Below are 22,168 nucleotides of genomic sequence, written 5' to 3'. Positions count from 1 at the left end.
ATAGAGAATGAATGGGTTTTAATGTCATAATAAACATACGGCGACCGTTAAGTGAGGGAAAGGAATTATTGTGATAATCACAGAGAGTGTTTTTGAGGCAGTATTTGGGGTATTATGGACAGATTTTTTTTTTCTCCGTTGAATCGAGTGATCTCATTGCAATAGAGACAGTTTAAAGGAATTTCACCAGACTAATCCCTGGGTGACGGTAAAAGAGGAGTAAGTGAAGGTTAATCTGTAGCACTGTCAGAGACTAAGATGTAATTAAATTTAAATTTGATGGTGATGGACAAGCACTCGTTATGCTGTACACAGACACTGAGAAGATGATGAATTCCATGGCTTGTAATTTAAATTTTACTCGGGATGCATGATTGTGGGTATTTACGTGCTTCGAGGGAAAAATCTTCAGTTAAATCCTGCCTTGATAACAGGGTCATTCTCTGTTACCTGAGCAGTTCAGTTAACCCCTTTTGTTCATGCTAATACGTGATGGTATCTGTGTGGAGAGTGTTTTCTTCTCACAGAGGGTAGTGCATGTCAGCAATTCTCAGGTTTAGAAAGTTAGGGCAGCTATTTCACTGCAAGTATTTATAGAGGAGGTAGATGGATGTTTGACCAGTCGGAGAGCTGAGGGGTTTGAAGAACTGGTCATTAAAGAGGAATTAATGCCAACAGTAGGTCAGCCATGATCGCATACAATGGAGTGAGCATCAGAATTACCTACTCCTGTTTCTTATGTCCTTATATTTTCTCTTTGGAAAGTGAATGGTTGGAATTCTCCTCGAAGTGATGTTATTGAATGTAGAGGACACTGAGAGAAAAGTATTTTCTGAGCCATCTCCGGGAAAGATATGGGCCTGATATCACAGTGAATCGGGATCTATAACGTGACCAAGAAATGAAACACCACTTGCAGAGAGGAGAAACTCTGTAAAGAGGTGGGAGACTTCTTTCGTACCCAGCCTGGATTTCCCTTCACAAATTCCAACCCACAGCAAACCACACAGTGTTGATTGACTGAATGTCATCCTGTGTTACTGAAGTCCAGGCATTTGGAGCAAGTGGTCTCTATCTGCTCCTATACAGGTGGTTTTCAGGACTGAATGGAACTTAGGAACATAGCACTGAGGAGCAGGAGTGAGTCATTAGACACCTTGACATTGCTCGACCAGACAGTAAGATCATGGCTGATGTTATTGTGGTTTCCGCAGCATGATTCTGTCTATACACAATTTTCCTCCATTCACATGTCTGTCAAATATTGAACAAACTCAACATTCAGCAAATGCAAACAACCAGGCACAATACTGGGAAACTGCACAATGTCAAATACTCATGCAGCACAATTCTGGAAGGCAACAGGCATTTCTCTATCATTCTTGCTCCCATTCAATCAATTCTGCTGCAGTTTATTATTTTTTGATTTGTTCATGGAACGTGAGTGTTGTTGATAGGCCAACATTTATGGACCATGTCTAATTACTCTGGAAGTAGTAGTGTTGAGCTGCCATCTTGAGAATAAACTTCTGGCAAGAGAATTCCCATTTGAACAGCCCGTGAGAATTTCTCGTTCCTGCTCCGACCAATGTTGGAGGGTCAATGTTTACTTTTCCAGCCTCACTTCTCCACTGGTTACAACAAATTTGAAGTGTTACTTAGGTCATTTTCTCGAAAAATGTGAGACACAGAGTCACACACGTACAGACACATACACCAACGCACATTCTTAAGACGAAGAATAATAAAGGAAGATTTCCAGAGTTTCATAGTAGTTCAACTCATAACAAAAGGAAACGTGATCATGTGTCCCAACTGCTATTTTGTCTCCGAGGTTATACTACTCAAACAAGCTGCTGGTGTGAGACTTCTTCCTGGAACAGTTGGTTTGGTAGAATTTCCTTTCCTTCCCATGAATCCTCAACAGGAATCCTCAACGTTTGGTAAAAATGACTCAGGGATTTTTTTACTCTCACATTTTGCTGTCAGGAGTGACAAAGTAAGAATGAGGTGAGCAATAGACTGTGGTTTACGCCCATAAGATCATCGGACATGGGAACATTAATTAGGACATTCAGCCCATCGAGTCTGATCCACCATTCAGTTATGGCTGACAAGATCCTCAACCACAATCTCCTGCTTTCTCCCTGTAAGCCTTGATCCCTTTGATACTCAAGACCTACCTATCCCTTAAATATACTCAATGACCTGACCACCACTGCCTTCTTTGTAAATGACTTCCATAGATTCTCCACGCTCTGGCTGAAGACGTTTATCCTTATCTCCATTCTAAAAGGGGTTCCCTATACTCTAAAGTTGTGTCCTTGGTTCCTAGAGTCTCCTGTCTCCATGACTTGACCTATCTGCCTATCTTCCTTTCCATCTACCCACTCTACCCTCCCCCGACCTATCACCTTCATCCCCTCCCCAACTCAGCTATTGTACTCTACACTACTTTGTCCCCACCCCCAAAATCCTCTCACTTATCTCTCGACCTTCAGGCCCTCTGCCTATATTCCTGATGAAGGGCTTTTGCCCGAAACGTCAATTTTACTGCTCCTCGGATGCTGCCTGAACTGTTGTGCTCTTCCAGCACCACTAATCCAGAATGTGGTTTCCAGCACCTGCTGTCATTGTTTTTACCTAGAGTCTCCTAAAAGTGGAAGTCTTCTCAACATCCACACTGTCCCGGCCATTCAGCATTCTGTATGTTTCAACTAAATCCGACCCACCCCCCACCCAATCCCTCTGAACTCCATCAAGAACAGACTCAGAGTCCACAAACATTCTCATATGTTAAACTTTTCATTCCTGTGACCATTCTCGTTAACATCCTGTGAACCTATTCCAAGGTCAGCACGTCTTTCCAGAGATATGGGACTCAAACAGCACACAATACTCCAAATGTGGTCTGACCAGTGCCTTTTAGAGCCTCAGAAGTACGTCCCTGCTTTTAAATTCAAATCCTTTCAAAATAAATGCATTCACTACATTTTCCTTCCTAACTACTGACTCAAGCTGCAAGTTTACATTGAGAAAGTCCTGGAGTAAGACTCCCAAGACATATGAATTTTCTGCCCATTTGGAAAGTAGTCCATGTTTGTAGTCTTCCTATCAAATTACATGTTCCTACAATTTACACTTTACACTCCACCTACTACTTCATTGCCAATTATACTAACCTGTCCAAATCCTTCATGAGCCTCCCAGCCTGTTTGCCATCACTTGTCCCTATTTTTGTATCATCTTAAAACGTTGCCAGAATGCCTTCAGTTCCTTCATCTGGATCGTTAATGTATAAAGTAAAAAGTTGTGGTTCCAGCACTGAGCCTTATAGAACATCACTTGACACGGACTGACATCCTAGGATGGACACTTTTATCGGCACTCTGTTTCCTGCCAGGCAGCCAAACCTCTGTCCATGCCATTACCTCGCCTCTAACACCATGGGCCCTGGTCTTACTCAGGAGCCTTATATCGGCACATTGTCAAAGACCTTCTTGAAGTCCAGGTGGATGACATCCATTGGCTTTCCTTTTTCGAAGCTGCTCTTTACGTCCTCAAGGTTTTCCAACAGACTTTTCAGGCACGACTTCCCCTTGATGAAACCATGCTAACTTTGTTATACTTTACCATCCACATCCAAGTGTTCAAAAATCTCTTCCATCACAATGGATTCCAGGTGCTTACCCACAGACCAAGTTTAAATTGATAAGTCTACAATTTTGCGTCTTATGCCTTACTCCTTTTTTAAACAGACGTACCACTTTAGCGATTTTCCAGTCCTCTGGGAATCTCCCTGAATCGATAGATTCCTGAAAGATCACCACTAACGCTTCCACTGTCTCAGCACCTACCTCCCATAGAACTCTGGAGTGTAGTCCATCTCGTCCAGGTGAATTACTTACCGTCAGGCCATTCAGTTTTTCCAGCACCTTATCCTTGGTGATGGCCACCTTACCCAGCTCTGCGCACTCATTCTTTTCAATTTTAATGCGTGAAGACTGACCCGACGTAATTGTTCAGCTCATCAGCCATTTCCTTGTTCCACAATATTATCTCTACTGTATCAATTTCTAGCGATCAAGTGCACATTTTTTGCGTCTCGTTAGCATTTCATATATCGAAATAAGCTTTTATAGTTTTTCTTTACATGACTAGCTTACTTCATATTTAATATTCTCACCACTTATTTCTTCTTTTTTGTTGTTCTCTGTTGGTCTTTGCAAGTGCTACAATATGGCAGTGAACATGGCCGTTAATTAAACCAAACACCCAGAAAAGCTTACCTCACCTCGTAATCAATTATAATATGAGTGACAGAGAACTCTCAAATTTTACTATTTAAAGAAAATAACGTCAATTTATTTTTAACTCTAAAAGTGAACATGACACGACAACTATTCAGAACTCTACACCCCGCCCCACACACAACTGCTTATTATCTGCCCCCAACTCTATAACAATATGCTGTTTCAATAAGAAACTTATGAAGATAAAATCAACTTAATTTCAAAACCTTACAGCTGCTGCCGACCTCTGAGACGTAACTCTTCCGGCTGATGAATTCCCTGGGTCATCATATTTCTGTTTATTGTGAATATGTTTCATATGAAAAAAAATCTATGATAGAAAGAATTTCCTAATTTCTTGCAGTGCAAAATAGTTGACCCCCAGGCTTCTTCCGTCTCGATGGCATCTGCTCTCACGTCAATTTTCAAAATATTTACATTTTTATATCCCCAGCATTAAATCATCTCACTGGTTCGATGTTGGCAAAACAATAAATTCAAACTCAATTTGCTTTCAGTGACAGAGAGAGTGAAGGAAAGAGAGTGTTACATGAAATAGTGAGAGTGGTGGAGCAAGAGACTTTTTGGGGGGCAGTTGCTATAATATATACAGAGACTGTGAGGAAGTAGAGAGAATACAGACAAACTTATCCTGGCAGTGCGGGGAAGGTTATTGATGCTTGTCCTGTATTGATGGGTCATCTCAGCATCGGGGTGAGCCTCCCCAATGTCTTGCCCACGTCTATCACAAATAACACAACACGACACATCCCTCAACTTCTTCAGAATCAGTTTGCGTGGATCTTGCAAACAAGGAGGAACAAACATTGGTGCCTTACATATCTAAACCAAAACTGTTGTGCAAATCTTGTGCATCCTCTGCTCTGGAAATTAGATATGCAAATATTGTTTTACTGCAGTAATCCTTGATGATCTAAAATTGGATCTAAACTGCGTTAACTAAATGATTGCTTATACTATTAAAAATAAATTCCATAAGTGTATATTAGGTAGGTTGAACAGTATGTTGTGAACCAAATTAGAGACCAGGTTATTTCGTATTTGGCGTTGTGTGGTAGAAGGACTAATTACTAACCTTGCTGTGAAGCAGAGTTTGAGGATTAGTGACATTAATATGTTGTATTTTACACGGCGGCTGCATACAATATACAATTTTCGAACTTTACCCTCAAATATCATGGACTCCCGGAGGCTAGAGGGTCAAATGATTTGGACAAATACAACATGAAAGTTAGTGTGAGACAAACAATGGTTGTTATTGATCGAAATACTGCAAAGTCTGAAAAATATGTACATATCACGAAGTTACAGTCAGCAAAGAAAGAGAAGGTGACTCAATGATGGTTAACGTAAGAAATTAAAGATTGCATTAAATCAAAGGAAGCAGCTTCAGAAGAATTCCAGCTATTGTGGAAACCTGATCATTCTGAGAGATTTACTTTTCCGAAAAGAAGGCCGAAGAAAGTGTGAAGGAAATCAGAAAGAACATGAATACAAACAAACTGGAAACACACAGACTGCTCAAATCTACGATCCATGTCCTAAAGAAAACAAAAGTAAGGCCAAATGTGGAAATTTGTAAGGTAGAGGAGAATTTATTGTGGGGAACAAGGAAATGTCAGAGAAACTAATCAGCTACTTTCCATCTGTCTTCATGGAGAAAGCTCAAGGAAATTCCTGTGATCACATGGAACTTGTGAAAATAAAGACATAAAGTCAATTCGTATCAACAACAAGGTGGTACTTGAAAATGGAGCTAGATTGATCATTGCTATTCTGATGGGACAGATGTACTTCATATCAAAATACCAGAAGTAAAACAGCATATTAATTGAGCTGTCGGTAACTGTGTTTTATCTTCCTGTACGTTCTTCAAAGGCCATTGTAAATGACTGGACGGTAGTAAACATGATCCAACTATATACACAGACAAGAAGAGAAAATGTGGAGGACGGCAGATCAATTATTTTGACATCTGTGGTGAAACAGTTGGAGTCTATTATATAAGATGTGATATTGGGTATTTAGGAATGAACAGCAACATTGCAGATAATCACTATACATTTCTGACAGATAAATCACACCTGACAAACTTCGGAATTGTTTGAAGTTGTTTCTTGCAGTATACACAATGGACAACCAGTGGAAGTCGTGTATTTGGATTTTCAGAAGTCTTTCTATAAGAAGTCATGCAGTGAGTTCGTAAATGCAATTAACGTGAATAGTATTTGGAAGAATACATGAAATTGAAAGGTAAAGCTAGTTTGGCCTTCTTTTTAGGGAATCGGATTATAGACGCAAAGACATCATGATGCAATTGTATTGAGTGTTGATGAGAGAGTACCTCGAGTATTGTGTAGTGTTGGTGACCTTATCTAAGAAAGAGTATACTGATCACAGAGGACGTGCAATGGACATTCTCCAGATTAATCCCTCAGATGACAAGCTTTTCCGATGGGGAGTCTTGTCATGTGACCTCTCCAGTTTCAATGAACGGCAGGTGATCGCAGTGAAATCTAGAAAATGTACAGAACATGTGACAAGGTGGAAATAAAAAGAATGTTTCTCTGGCTGTCTACTCTACATTACTGAAGAAGAGCTGATGCCCGAAACGTCGATTCTCCTGTTCCTTGGATGCTGCCTGACCTGCTGCGCTTTTCCAGCAACACATTTTCAGCTCTGATCGCCAGCATCTGCCGTCCTCACTTTCTACTCTACATCTAAGGCAAATAAGCGCAGGATAACGGACAGGCCATTTCAGACCATAATAACGAGGAAATTCTTCACTCAGATGAGACTGACGAACAGAAGGCCATGGAAGCCTGCTGGCAGGGCAAGATTAGGGAGAATCCCTAAATATTCTACATGTATGCCAAGTGGATTAGAACAAGCAGGGAGCAGGTATGATATATCAATGACTTCCCAATTTGCATCCAAACTCAACTTCATGGTAGAAGGCTACTTGTGTGACTGGAGACCAATGTCTCCTGGTGTATCGCAGAGATCAGTACTCTGTCCCTTATTATTTGTTGTATTCATAAGTGATATTAATGTGAAGTGGGTAGGGGAGTGTGATAAGCAAGTTTGTGCTTGACAGAAAGATTGTTCGGGTGGTTAGCAGTGAGGCGGAAGGCCTTATTTTACAGGAAGATGCAGATGGATTGATCAGATGGGCAGGACAATGCCAGATGGAATGTAACCCTGATGAATATGAGACTATGCGCTTTGGAAGAAGGAACCAGGTATGGGAGTATTCACTGAATGATAGCACACTAAGAAACTCAGAGAGTGCTTCTCCACACATTCCTGAATGTGACTGGTTATGATCATTGATGAGTGAGGCAGAACCGTAGGAATTGTCTTTGTTTGTTGACCCAAACATTATAAGAGGCTTATGGCATTTTGGTAATGCCAAAGTAAATACTGTGTGCAGTTCTGGCAGCCATATTACAGAAAGGAGGTGATTGTGCTGGATGAGATGCAGAGGAGATTCACTGAGATGTTCCCTGGGATGGAACATATGAGCTGTGGAGAGAGGCTGGATAGGCTCGAGCTGTTTCCCTTGGAGCAGACAAAGTTGAGTGGGTAAGTAATTCAGATTTAAGATTACAAGGGGCATGGAGAGAGGGAATAGACAACAGCTGTTCTTTTTAGTCGAAGTGTCAGCTTCCTTCCAGTCAGAAACTAGGGAATGGAGAATGGAAAACAGAGAAACATGACACAACTACTTCACTTCTGTCTTCACAAAGAAAGAGATAAACAAAGCTTTCCCAGCAATAGGAGAAAACCTGAGACTGAGAAGAAAAGAATATAGCATGAAATTAGAAAATAAACTATTTTGAAGAACTTATTGGAACTGAAAATAATGGGCTTCAAAAAAAAAATCAACACACAATGATGAAATGGGAAACGTATTTGAGAAACTTACTGGCACATTAAATATAGAAAAGCAATAGAACATAGAACTTAGAACAGTACAGCACAGAAAAGTTCCTTCAGCCCACGATGTTGTGCCGACCATTGATCCTTATGTGAGGTAAAAAAAAATGTACGAACGCGCAAATGTCTGTGGCCATATGCATGCCCAGCAGTCTCTTAAATATCCCCAATGACCTCGCTTCCACAACTGGTGCTGGCAACGCATTCCATGCTCTCACAATTCTCTGCACAAAGAACCCGCCTCTGACATCCCGTCTATACTTTCTGCCAAACAGCTTAAAGCTGTGACCCCTCGTGTTAACAATTTCTGCCCTGGGAAAAAGTCGATGACTATCAACTCTATCTGTGTCTCTCTTTGTCTTGTACACGTCAATTAGGTACGCTCTACCTTCATTTTTCCAATGAAAAATGTCCTAGCTCAGTCAACCTCTCTTCGTAAGATAAGCCCTCCATTCCAGGCAGCATCCTCGTTAACCTCCTCTGAATTCTCTCCAAAGCATTCACATCTATCCTGTAATAGGGCGACCAGAACTGGACACAGGATTCCAAGTGCGGTCTAACCAAAGTTTTATAGAGCTGCAATAAGATCTCACGGCTCTTTAACTCACTCCCCCTGTCAATGAAAGCCAAAACACCATATGCTTTCTTAACAACCCTGTCCACTTAGGTGGCAATTTTAAGCGATCTATGTACCTGCACACCAAGATCGCACTGTTCCTCCACACTGCCAAGACTCCTGGCTTTAATCCTGTACTCAACTTTCAAGTTCGACCTTCCAGAATGCATCACTTCTCAATTATCCAGGTTGAACTCCATCTGCCACCTCTCAACCCATGTCTGCATCCTGTCAATGTCACACTGCAGCCTACAACAGCCCTCTATACTGTAAACGACACCTCCAATCTTTGCATCATCTGCAAACTTGGTAATCCATCCTTCAATCTCCTCATCCAAGTCATTAATAAAAATTACAAAGAATTGAGGCAGAAGAACAGAGCCGTGTGGAAGACTACTGTCTACTGACTTCGAGGCAAAATACTTTCCTTCCACCATCACTCGCTGTCTTCTGTCGAACAGCCAATTCTTTATCCAGTCTGCTAAATTTCCCTGTATCCCATTCCTCCTGAACTTCTGAACGAGCCTACCATGGGAAACCTTATTAAATGCCTTGCTGAAGTCCATATACACAACATTAAAAGTTTGACCCTCATCAACCTGCCGAGTAACATCCTCAAAGTACTCTATAAGATTTGTGAGGCATGCCCTACCTTCACAAAGCCGTGCTGACTGCATTTAATCAAGCCATGCTCTTTCAGAAGGTCATAAATCCTATCACTCAGAATCCTTTCTGATACCTTGAAGACGACAGACGTGAGACTGACTGGCTCTAATTTCCGGGGATTTCACTATTTCCTTTCTTGAAGAGAGGAATTACATTTGCCTCCCTCCAGTCCTCAGGTACGACTCCAATGTAGAGCGAGGATGCAAAGATCTTTGCAAGCAGCGAAGCAATCACATTTCTCGCTTCCCAAAGCAGCCGAGGCCAAATCTGGTCTGGCCCTGGCGACTTGTCAATCTTAATGTTTGTCAACATTTTCAGCACATCCGCTTCCTCAATCTCTATCCGTTCCAGCATGCTTACCTGCTCCTCAATGGTTTCATTCACTACAAGGTCCTTTTCCTTCATAAAGACAGAAGCAAAACACTCATTTAGGGCTTCCTCTACCTCCTCAGACTCTGTACACAAGTTCCCTATGCTACCCCTGATCGGCCCTACTCCTTCTTTGATCATTCTCTTATATCCTCACATACATTTAAAATGCCTTTGGATTCTCCGTAATCCGTCCTGCCAAGCCTTTTTCGTGCCCCCTCCTGGCACTCCTCAGACTATTTTGAGCTCCTTCCTCGCTTGCTTGTAATCCTCTAGAGCTGAGCAAGACCCTTGCTTCCTCCCCCTTACGTAAGCTGCCTTCTCTCTTTTGTCGAGAAGCTCCTCCGCTCTTGTCATCCAAGGTTCCTTTATCTTTCCCCTTCTTGCCTCTCTCAGAGGAACACATTTATGCATCACTCGCAACAACTGTTCCTTAAACAGTTACCACATGTCTATAATGCCCTTTCCATCGAAAAATTGCTCCCAGGCCATGCTTCCCAAGTCTGTCTGAAAGCATCATATTTTCCTTTTGCCCAATTAAATATCCTCCCATTGTGCCTGCTTCTCTTCTTCTCCATTACTATGTAGAATGTGAGGCAGTTGTGGTCACTATCACCAAAATGCTCTCCCACCGCAAGATCTGACACCTGCCACAGCTCATTGCATGCCACCAAATCCAAAATGGCGTCTCCCCTCGTCGGCCTGTCAACGTACTGAGTTAGGAAACCCTCCTGAATACACCTTACAAAAACAGCTCCTTCCAAACCACCTGCTTGAAGGTAGTTCCAACCAATATTGGGAAAGTTAAAGTCACCCATTACAACAACCCTATTACATTCAGATTTTACCAAAATCTGCCGACCTATGCTTTCTTCAATCTCCCTGCTGCTATTGGCGGGGATGTAGAAAACCCCTAATGAGGTGACTGCTCCCTTACTGTTCCTAATTTCCACCATACTGACTCAGTAGGCAGAGTCTCCTCAATAATGGTAACTTCTGTAACTGTGACACCCTCTCTGATCACCCTCTCTAAGAGAGGCACTGAACTTCGATTTTCAGCAAGATTTTTAATTAGGTCCCAAGCCTAGTGTGCAAAGTAAAAGCACATGGAATAGGGGATAATACATGGATATGGTGTTACAGTAGGAGAGATGACAGGAAACAGTGAGTCGGAATAAATGGATGGTTTTCAGTTTGGAAGGCTCCTGCAGCATCGCAATGATTGGTCAATGGGCCCCAGATATTCACAATACATCTCAAACATCTCGTTGAGGGAATCAAATGCAAGGTTTCCAAGTCTGCTGACGGAACTAGGATTTTGAAAGGTAAGAGGATGTGTAAACAATTTCAAGGTGATTGAGACAAATGGAGTGAATGAGTAAATATGTGGCAGATGAAGAGCAGTGTGTATATATGTGATGTTGTCTACTTTGTTGGGAACAAGAGAATGCCAGAGGAACATTTGAAAAGTGAGTGTTTGAGAAATGTCGATCTATAAAGGGAACTAAACTTTTTTTTGTTTTTGTTTGGACAGACCTCCGCGTTCTATGCAGGTCAGTGAGTTCTGAAGGCAGAAACCAATACTGGGAATACATTATCACGCAGACCAGTTTACACAGACCCACCAATTGGGGAGCTGTAACATTGAAAAGCATCTGGGATCTCCCTGTACGACATTCACTGAAAGTCATACTGCAGGAGCAGAAAGCAATTAGGAAGATAAATGGTGTGTTGCTCTTCATTTCAGGAGGATTTGATTCCAGAAGTAAGGGTGTATTACTGCAGCTGTACAGGGCCTTGGTGTGATCCCATCTCGAACATTGTGCAGTGTTGTCATTACCCAACAAAGGAATAACCTGACTCTGGGGGTTGCAGCAAAGAATGACCAGACTGATTTCTGGGATGACAGGCTTGTTGTGGGAGCAGAGTTTGGGGCAACTGGACCTATACTCCATGGGCTTTAGGAAAATGAGTGGGGATCTCACTGAGATTTATAAAACAGTGGCAGGGAGGAGACAGATTGGAAGCAGGGATAATAATTCACCTGGCTGGGACGTCTAAAACAATGGGCCACAGTATTAGGTACGATCAGGTCGCACTTGATTGAGATTAGAATCTGCCATCAGACTAATGAACCTGGATAATTCTCTCCCACGTTAGACGGTGGAAGACAAGGCATGAAAGACTAATCAGGATGTCCACACACTGAAGGGATGGGGGAGAGAGCTGGAATACGGTGTGGAAATAAAGGACAGGCGATCATTATATTGAATTGGGTCGCAAACTCGACACACCAAACGGACTACTGCAGTTCCTATTTTATAGCTTCACAAGGTTAATCACATTAAGGGATATGTACAGTATGTAGGGAAAGTGCATTGAGAAGATGTTCATCTGTGAACTAGAAAGGGGAGGCTCAATGTACTGTATGGCCTACTCCATTCCTGATGTTTCCGTGCGGTCCGTGGGAAAACTCTACAAATGTTGACACAAACTCTGAGATCTTAATTAGGAGGTCTCTGCAGGGTTGACAGGACTGTGTTTCCCGTTCCCTTTTTCGATACCGATGCTAGTGCTGTGTGTTCTGTCCTGGTTTGTCCTTTAAGACCTCGGAGCAGTTTGGTACAATACAATATCTTGTTTAACTGTTTCAGAAACCCTCGAATAGCTTATCACATGTCTGTTTGTCTGAAGTCACTTTTCGGCCAGAAACCACAGGAGATTTGTTTCCTGAAAGTACATCGGGGAAATATATTGGTGTGTACAATCGATACTGGCTTCATGGTCACTGTTACTGACACTAGATTAGAGATCTCGATATTTAATTAATTGTTTTTAACTTTCCCCCCCAGCTGCCATACCATTAGTCTGGTCTGGATTAGTAATCCAATGACATTTCTACAACTGCACCATCTCCACATGGGGACCTATCGGAAACCACACTCAGCAAGTTATCTCTGTGCTGCTTGACAGCTCTGTCAAAAATAATTCACACCAATTTGGCTATCGTGATGAGACTAAGGGAGTTGTAGTTGGTCAGATTATAATTATTGTCCTTTTAGGGGTCTGGGCATAGCTGAGTAATTTTCCACATTTCCAGGGAGATATCAGAGTTGGAGCTGGAATGAAACAGCTTCCCCAGGGACACGGCTTGTTGTGCAGCACAAGTCTTCAGTCCTATTGCAGGAATGGGATCAGCGCCCATTGCTTTTGTCGTATTTAATGTGTTCAGCTGTTTCTTCATGTCACAGGCAGGGAATCGAATTTGTTGAAGACTGATCTGTGATTCTGTGGGCATCATGATGATGGTGAGTTGAATCACCGACTCAACACCCCTGGCTGAGGATGGTACAGACACTATTTCCTTGTTTTGTACACGGATGTGCAGGGCTGACCCATTGATAGGATGGGGATAATTGTGGATCCCACTACACCAGTTAGTTGTTTAATCGTCTATCACGAGTTTTGGCCGGATGTGGCAGGCTGCAGAGCTTCAATCTGGGTGTGTTAAAATTGTGAGAATTTCGCCCTCTCTATCAGATGAATTGGTTTAATTATATTTGATAGGATTAATTGTTGCATGTATCTAAGTAGAGTGAGTCCCTTTGTTTATACGCAGTTCTGGCAGAACATAGTGAGAGTTGGAGCTGCCTTTTTTTTAAGAGACATGGAGTGGCCGAAATTTAAAAGTCCACTTCAACAGTCTGTTTTTGAACAGCCCCAAAATAGCCAGAATTTAAAATAGGTTGTTTCAGCATTAGTGAAAAAAGGGCTTTTGAGAAGGTAATTACTCCAAGGCAAAACAAAGAATAATCTGACTCGCAAGATTCTGAAACATGCTAACGTAGTGATAAAGACCGTTCTTTGTTTTAAATTGATGATTTGTAACAGAACATGGATGAAATAATGAAATTGTAGCGGAAAAACTTTGACGAATCATTACGAAAGGTAACTTATTCTGATCTCATCAAGGATGTGTTCAGCCACAATAACAGCAACTCAAATTATCTTTACGAAGCTAGCCATGCCTTTGAAACTATTTACAATAGTAATAAGTTCTGGTTGCAGATTTGGTAAATAATCATGGAGACAGATTTCAACGTAATAATAAAATCTTCAAGAGATGCCTGGCATCTTCAAAGAAAGGTTAACAGTAAAAATAATAATAATAATAATAATAATAATATGAATTTTGTAACATAATCAACTTATTAATGCAAAATATGATAATGGAATTTGTAAGAGATAGCCTGTCCAATGGAGAATAGAAGGAATGCATTCCTTCAAGATAAACAATGATGGGCACGACTAAAAAGAGCACAGCACAGAACTTTGGAATGCATTATAGAAAGATCCAAGGCCTAGAGATAACAAAAGCCGTTAAACATCTGAAACAAATATGAACGTAGGGCTGTCCCTGGGAGGGTCCATCATTGATCAATTGTTTTACAAGATTGGTTCTGCAGAAGGGGTGTGGAGGGGACACTGACTACGTTGTGTATGATCATTGCAACACAGAACGTATAAGAATAATGTATTTTGTTGTAAAACCGAAGTGTATCCTTGATCTCGCTTTTGATCTGAGCTAAAGATTAAGGAAACCATTGTCTTCCCATGTCAAATCCAGATTCGAGGAAGATACTTTGGTACTCTCCTTGCATTAACCAGTCATATCCCTGTCCCTTTCCATCGCGACAGGAAACAAAACTGAATTGTGGTCACTATCACCAAATGTTCACCTACCTCCAAATCAAACACCTGGTCTGGTTCATTACAAATACCAAATCCAATTTGGCTTCATCTCTTGTTGGCCTATCTACATACCATATCAGGAAACCATTCTGCACACATTGGACAAAAACTGGCCTGTTTAAAGTTCATGAACGGTAGGTTTCCGTCAATATTTGGAAAGTTAAAGTTCTCCATAACAACTACTCTTTTACTTACGCTCCTATCCGGTATCATCTTTGTTGTCCTTTCCTCTACATCTCTGGAACTTTTCAGAGGTCTATAGAGAACTCTCAACAGGGTGATCCCTCCTTTCCTGTTTCTAACCTCTTCCCATACTACCTCTTGTACAAGTCCTAATCAACCATCCTTGCTGCCACCGTAATACAATGCCACCCTTCCCCCTTTTAATAACTTCCCTGTTCTTAATGGAGCAACTAAACCCCAGAACTTACAACAATCATTCCTGTCCCGGCTCTATTCATTTCTCCAAAATGGCCACAACATCAAGCTGTAGAACTGCACAATTTGGAAACAGGGAGTTATTGGAGGGGTGTTAAACGAAGATAGATCAGAAGACAGCACGAGGGTTGAGAGACAGGAACAGACAGAAAATGGAAGTTTTATTTATAAATTCTCACGGATGGCATGGCCTTTGTCTTGTGCCATACCCTGTGAGCATTATGTTGATACTGTCTGTTGTCTCAGATCATTTATTGCCAATAATATCACAGAGCTGAGTTGCTGACAGTTAAAGAGAGTCCAAAAGGCCAAGCGATTTTTTTACAGGGAGAAGGCGGATTAATTTAAATAGACTGGGTGAACAGCAGCAGAAACTGAGAAGCCCCCTCGCTACTGTGATACTGCGCCAGGGCAACTCAGTGAGGTGGATCATGACAGAGGGGAAATCAGCATCTCAGCTGCGCGTCGAATAATGATTGACAAAGTTTGTACCCCACGTCCACGGTTTTGTAATACACATTTCAATTTATGTAGCTCAATACCATGAATGAATTTAAAGTATCTTATCACTTTATATATTCCGTAATTTAGTATGGAGAGAAAATAATTTTGTCCCTGTATTTTGTGTTCAAAAACCGATAATCGTCCTCATTCCTCACTTTAGATGTATCCTTGAATCTGTACTTCATATGAATTATAAAGAGTAACATTCCAATACTGATGACTGGGGAATATTATTGTCCCTCCATCCAGTCTGTACTGCCATGTCCCCCAATGCTCACTGTTTTCTCTCTCCTCCACCATGCCATACTCACAATGCAATTGAAGTCCAGCAAATGACACTTCGTCACAGTTCATTAACATCAATAGCATCAATAGCACAACCCTTATCTGCCCCCTCTGATCCTGGAATAACAAACTGAATTGCATTTTTCACATATAATTCTCCGTTAATATATCCATGCCTTTAGTCTGTTATAGAACATAGAAGAATACAGCGCAGTACAGGCCCTTCGGCCCTCGATGTTGCGCCGATCAAAGCCCACCTAACCTACACTAACCCACTATCCTCCATATACCTATCCAATGCCCGCTTAAATACCCATAAAGAGGGAGAGTCCATTACTGCTACTGGCAGGGCATTCCATGAACTTACGACTCGCTGAGTGAAGAATCTACCGCTAACATCAGTCCTATATCTACCACCCCTTAATTTAAAGCTATGCCCCCTTATAACCCCACGTTGTCTCAGGCACACATGCCCCTCAGATCATGAACTATAAAAATTGTCTCAATGTTTTATTGAAATTATAATGCTCTATCAGTAGTTAGAGAATTTATGTTTCCAGTTATAAACAGAGAAGCATGTTTACATTCTGATAAAACTCCAGCCTTACTCCCATATTCAAGGCAGATTGAATGGTTCCACCCAAGTAATCTACTAGCCTCAACATTTGCTCCATTAGTCACCCTTACAGACCGCATCCAGAATGTCAAAAGTTTAATCATTGTTTTGACTTTTAATAAAACAGTATTGAATTGAAAGGCGTTGGCTGGAGTTATTTGTTCAGCGACTGTGATTGACGTCAGTCTCCGTGGATCTGAAATGCGTCACTTGAGTTTGCCTCTTCTATTAATTCGGGACTCTTTTCAATGTATTATCCCATAGTATGGGTGGGAGCATCACCGAGAGCACTAACAGGGGTCAGCAGCTAGATAGATGGGGGAGGAGAGATCAGATTCTGAGAACAATAGACTGGAATGTTCTAATAATGGATCAGAATCTGAGGAATTTTGACTGGAATATTACAATAACAGACAGGAGTTGATCCTTGGGTCTTTACTACATTTCGCAGCCTTGGATATTATTGGCATAACGGATCGAAGATATCTTTAGATTATTTAAGGTGGTTACTATCACATCCTCGCTATAGTTGGTGTTCCTGGTAAGTCATTCCATCTGACCATTAAGCCGAGTTGAACTGAATTGCTGTCCATATTCAAATTTTAGAATTTGGAATCCATCATTTTCAGATCCAGTCAAAAAATGTATTCTTTGCAAATTTTAACTGGCAAATTACTATTCACAACTTACTCAACAATGCACGGGGAGAAACCAGAATATTCTTAATCTCCATGATCTTTTTTCTTCATTCATATGTACATTTCTACATATTCTCCACACTCACCAATCCTGCCCAAGACCACTATCAGGATATTTCAGTCTCCTTCTCAGCCTCAGTGCAACAGCTGAATAATCCATCATTTGTGCCTGAAATCTTAAATCCAGATATAACTGTTTCAAATCCCTTCTAACTATGCTTCCATCATAAAATATTTGCACTTGAGATGGTTAGTTTGTTCTCTCCACAGAATCTGTCAGATGGACAGACAGTGCATGGCGCTCAAGTAATTGAATCTTAACTGAGAGGCAGAGAATAATAATCTTTTGATGTCCCATGAGGAAGTTGATGGAACGCAAATGGAATCATCACCACTTGCTTTAAACAGAAGCCTATCTACTTGCCTCATGTCCTGTAGAGAAGGCAATGGGTCATCGTTCCGTGGTCAGGTCTCTGTGTAACTGCAAAACCACAGCAATGTTTTTTACTCTTCACTGTCCTGTGGAAAAGCTGAACCAGCCACTCAGTTAAAGATCGGCATAATATCCTGGCCTGACAAGGACTGCACACATCCCGTGAGAGCAGAACAAAAGAAAAGATAACTCCCTTCCTCTGCCCGATTTCCATGCTCCTGCAAGTCATTTCCATTCAGCTAGGTGACCATTTCCTGTTTCGAGTGAGTTCTTTCTGACTGAGTCTCCCTCAGAGAGTGATATCCATCTCCATCGTTACCTCTGGTGAAGACTTTATTGATGCTGACGTACAGTTGAAAGGATCTTCTACATTCCACATCATTTGCAGCGTAGAGAGAAGTAATGTCTTTGTCCGGCACAAGAAAAAAGCTGAGACAGCTAAATGAGAGAACAGAATTATTGTGAGCAATCCTGAGAGTGTTAGTGAAATAGTATTTGGGGTATTGTGGACAGATTTTCTCTCTTCTGTAAGGTATAATCCTCTTGGCACAAAGTGTATAAAAGAGTTTCACCAGACTCATTGTTGGGATGATAAAACCACCTGTAGCGCTTTGAGGGAATAAGCGGTGACTACATTGAACCTTAAGGGGATGGACAGCCACTCATTATGTTCCAAACAGAAACTGATACGGTGATAAATTTTATGGCTTGTTTGTAACTTGGTTTACATGATTCTCAATAGTTTAAGAGCCTCTGAGAACGTTCCTCTCACTCCACGCCACTTCCCACTACGATTGAGAGAGAGACGGAGAGGGAGAGAGAGGGCCAGTCTTTGACTAAACTCTCCCAACGTTAACACAGTACATTAGGCATGTGATCCTGCATAGAACTTCACGTTATGCACAATCCTGACAGCAGCCACAATACCTTCAAACTAAAACAGTTAACTGTTCCCACCAGCTTCTGACGTCCATGGACAACATGTTTCCATCTTCTCGGAGATGGAAAATACCACTGAGACTTGGCACAAAACATTTGGCATCTTTCCTCACTGTCGGCAAAACAGGCTGCAGTATCATGTGTTCCACAGGCAATGGAGCCACGAGGAGCATTGTGAGCCGTCTGTGAGTTCATTCCCTGCTCCATTGGTTTTTCAGGTTGGAGCATCAATGACACCCTCCTGGTCCTATGTAAGATTCTTGAGGGGCGAAATGGCCTCCTCCTGGTCCCAGGGAAGAGGATCAAAGGTCTGATTGGGCTCTGCCTGTTCTTGTTTAACAGCTCATGTACTGACCCGGCCCCTCCTCTTCCTGTGGAACAGGCAGGAGGATTGAATGGGCTGTCCCTCTTCTTGTTCACTCATTTCGATGGGTTGACTGACTTCCACATATCCGTGTGCAGCCAGCGTAGGGTGCTGATGAGCCCCTGTTTTAACTGTGGAAATGTGCAGTGTCTGGCCATGTTGTTACATGAATGTTAACGACACTTTAACAGCACAAATACTGTCTAGGTCTTGCTGCACATGGACACAGAGACTGGTTCAGGAGCTGTGGGGTGAGAAAAAGTTCTGAATATTGTGCGATCTTCAGTGATCACCCTGCTTCTGATCTGATGATGGATGGCGGGCACCGGGGGTTCGTAGACGTTGATAAAGGAGCTGAATATGTTTGTGCCGAGGAAGTTAACCTGAGGATCTCCTGAAGAGATGTCCTGTGGCTGAGAGGATTGGCAGCCACAGCACAAGAACAGCTTCCTTTGTGCTCTGAATGACCTCAACCAGTGCTGAGGGTACACCTGACTCCCATTAAGTTCAAATATATAGGTGGTCCCGATGACATCCTCAGTCAAATACTGCCTTTATATCAAGGTCATTAACTCTGTTCTGAGCCCCTGTGTTCACCTCTTGTTCACATTAAAAGTTGACGGTGTCTGTGTGGGGAGTGTTTTCCTCTCACAGAGAGTAATCAATGTCAGTAATTATCTGCGCTAGAGAGTTAAGGGAGCTAGATCACAAAAATATGTAAAGAGGAGGTAGATGTATATTTGGTCTTTCAGAGAGCTGGTGGGTGTGAAGGATTGGGTATTAAATACGAGTTAATGCTAACAGTAGATCAGCCATGATCGTATACAATGGCTTGACTGTCCGAATTACCTGATTCTGTTCCTTATGTTCATATTCTCTGTAATTACAAAGTTAAAGGTTGCAATGTTCCTCGATGTTCTATTATTGAATGTTGTAATCAAAGAGAGCAAAGCACTTTGAGTAATCTCTGGATGAGGTTCGGCGCTTTATTCATAATGAATCTTGGTTTAGACAATTACCAAGAAATGAAGCACAAGTTGCAGAGAGGAGGCACTCTGTAAAGAGACCAGAGGCGTCTTTCGAACGCAGACTAGATTACCAAGTAACATTTTCCAACCCACCCCAAACCGTGTGTGACGGTTTGGAGGGATTGAATGAGATCCTGTGTTACTGTGGACCAGGGCATTTAGAGCAAGTGGCCTCCATCTGCTCCAGTGAAGGAGCTGTGAGGGACTGAATGCAACATAGTAACATGGGACTGTGAAGCAAGAGTGGGTCATCAGACACTGTGTCACTGTTCCACCACGCACTATGATCTGATTATGGTCTCAGCAGCACTTTTCTGTCTGTGTACCATTTTTCCCGGAACAGTTGGATTTGGCTGAATTCTCTTTGCTTCGGGAAATGGAGAGATTCCTATGAATTCTCACCAGGAATCCTCCACGAGTGGTAAAGATGACTCAGGGATTTTCTGCTCTTACACCTTGTTTTCAGGCACATCAAAGTAAGATAGAAAGACCAATTGGCTGCTGCTTTAGAGGCAGGTAATATTTTTCTTCCTCTCCGTGTGGAAAAATACTGTAATGTCAACTGAACACCAAACTGGACCATGTGCACTCTCCATGAACATTCTATGGAATGGATGATAATAGACTGTATGCTGTTGTTGTGCACAGTGCCTTTCTTTAGCAAAACAAAGTGCCGGCTTTATAATTTGATGACATCTTTATATGTGTCTACATAATTTTCGTAAATGGGTTGATATCTTCATAATAATTGTGTTTCTATCAACACATCACGTTCATAAAAAAAATCTCTAACTTTAGTCTCCTTAACAAGAGAAAATATGTATCCAGCTGAAACACTTTTCTGAAAATCGTGCTTCAATAAAATTTCTCATCTAAGTCCTTAGCAGATAATCCCCGATAACAAAAGGCCTTCAATTCAGGAATGAGTAAAGGGAAACATCTTTGAACATCTTCAAAATGAGTTATGTCCTTTTTTTAGTTTAGAGGATCAACACTGCACCCAGTGTATCTGATGTGGTCTCAGCAATGCCCTGTAAAGATGCAGTAAAACATTTCTTATTAAACCCAATACTCGTTGCCACAAACAGCATCATTCCATTTAACTTCCAAATCACTTGCTGCATCTGCAGACTTCATATGATTCGTGTACCAGGAATATGAAAAACATCTGCAGCACAGAGTTCTGCGATCTCTCTCCATTTAAATTGTTTCCTGCTGTTCTATCCTTCCTACCACAATAGACAAAGGTTTGCTCACGAACCTTCCCTGTACATATTATAATGCAGATTCACTACCTCCATTTGAAGTTATATTGAATGATCATCTTAGTGCATAATGTAATTCAGCTTTGATCTATTCAGTCCCTTCATCCAGATATTTGACATAGATTGTTGATAATTAATGACCACACAGTGATCTCCAGGCAAAACTAGTTACAGTTTTATAAAAAAATATGCATTTATCTCTACTATCTACTTTCTGTTAACGACAGCATCCCTGTTCCTCTGCAGCAGTTCCGCTGTTTGGAATGGCCTCCTCCTGTGCTGTGTAATGTACTCAACGAGCTGAAGTACTTCTTTCTATGTTCCTGTGTAACTCATTCGAGGGGCAGAATCGTCTCCTCCTAAAATCATTGTAATGATCCTGTGTGGCTGAATGGGGTGGTCCCCTACCCTGTAACAGACTCGAGGAGTGGATTGAGGAAACAGCAATTAGGGTAGGGGCAACAGTATATCTCTGTAACAGAAACGAGGGCTGGATTGAAGGAACAACACATTGGATAGGGGCGGCAGTTGAACATTCGGCTGCACCATTCAGAATCCTGATGGCTGATCCGATTGTGTCGAACCATCCGACTCCTGTGTGGTCCCAATAAACATTGACTCTTCGGTCCAGCAAAGATCAGTCGAGCTCAGCCTTGAATATCTTCAATAACCGAATCTTCATTGCTCCCTGTGGATGAAGACATCACAGGTATCACAACACTGAATGGAAAGGGACATCCTTATTTCAATACATGACCCATTATTTTAAAACTGCTAACCTCACATCAAATGACTGTCCCTTTTCGGATATAAGGATGCAATAACTAGGAATAGACAAAAACCATTCCGCCCTCCAACTCAGCCCCACATTACCACTGACTCGTTCCAATCAAACATGTATCAAACCCAACCTCCTCTGCTGTCTCAGGAAGAGAATACCTGA

Source organism: Chiloscyllium punctatum, chromosome 29 (genome assembly GCF_047496795.1).
Source record: "Chiloscyllium punctatum isolate Juve2018m chromosome 29, sChiPun1.3, whole genome shotgun sequence".
Classification (NCBI taxonomy): domain Eukaryota; kingdom Metazoa; phylum Chordata; class Chondrichthyes; order Orectolobiformes; family Hemiscylliidae; genus Chiloscyllium; species Chiloscyllium punctatum.
This window is presented reverse-complemented; position numbering follows the sequence as displayed.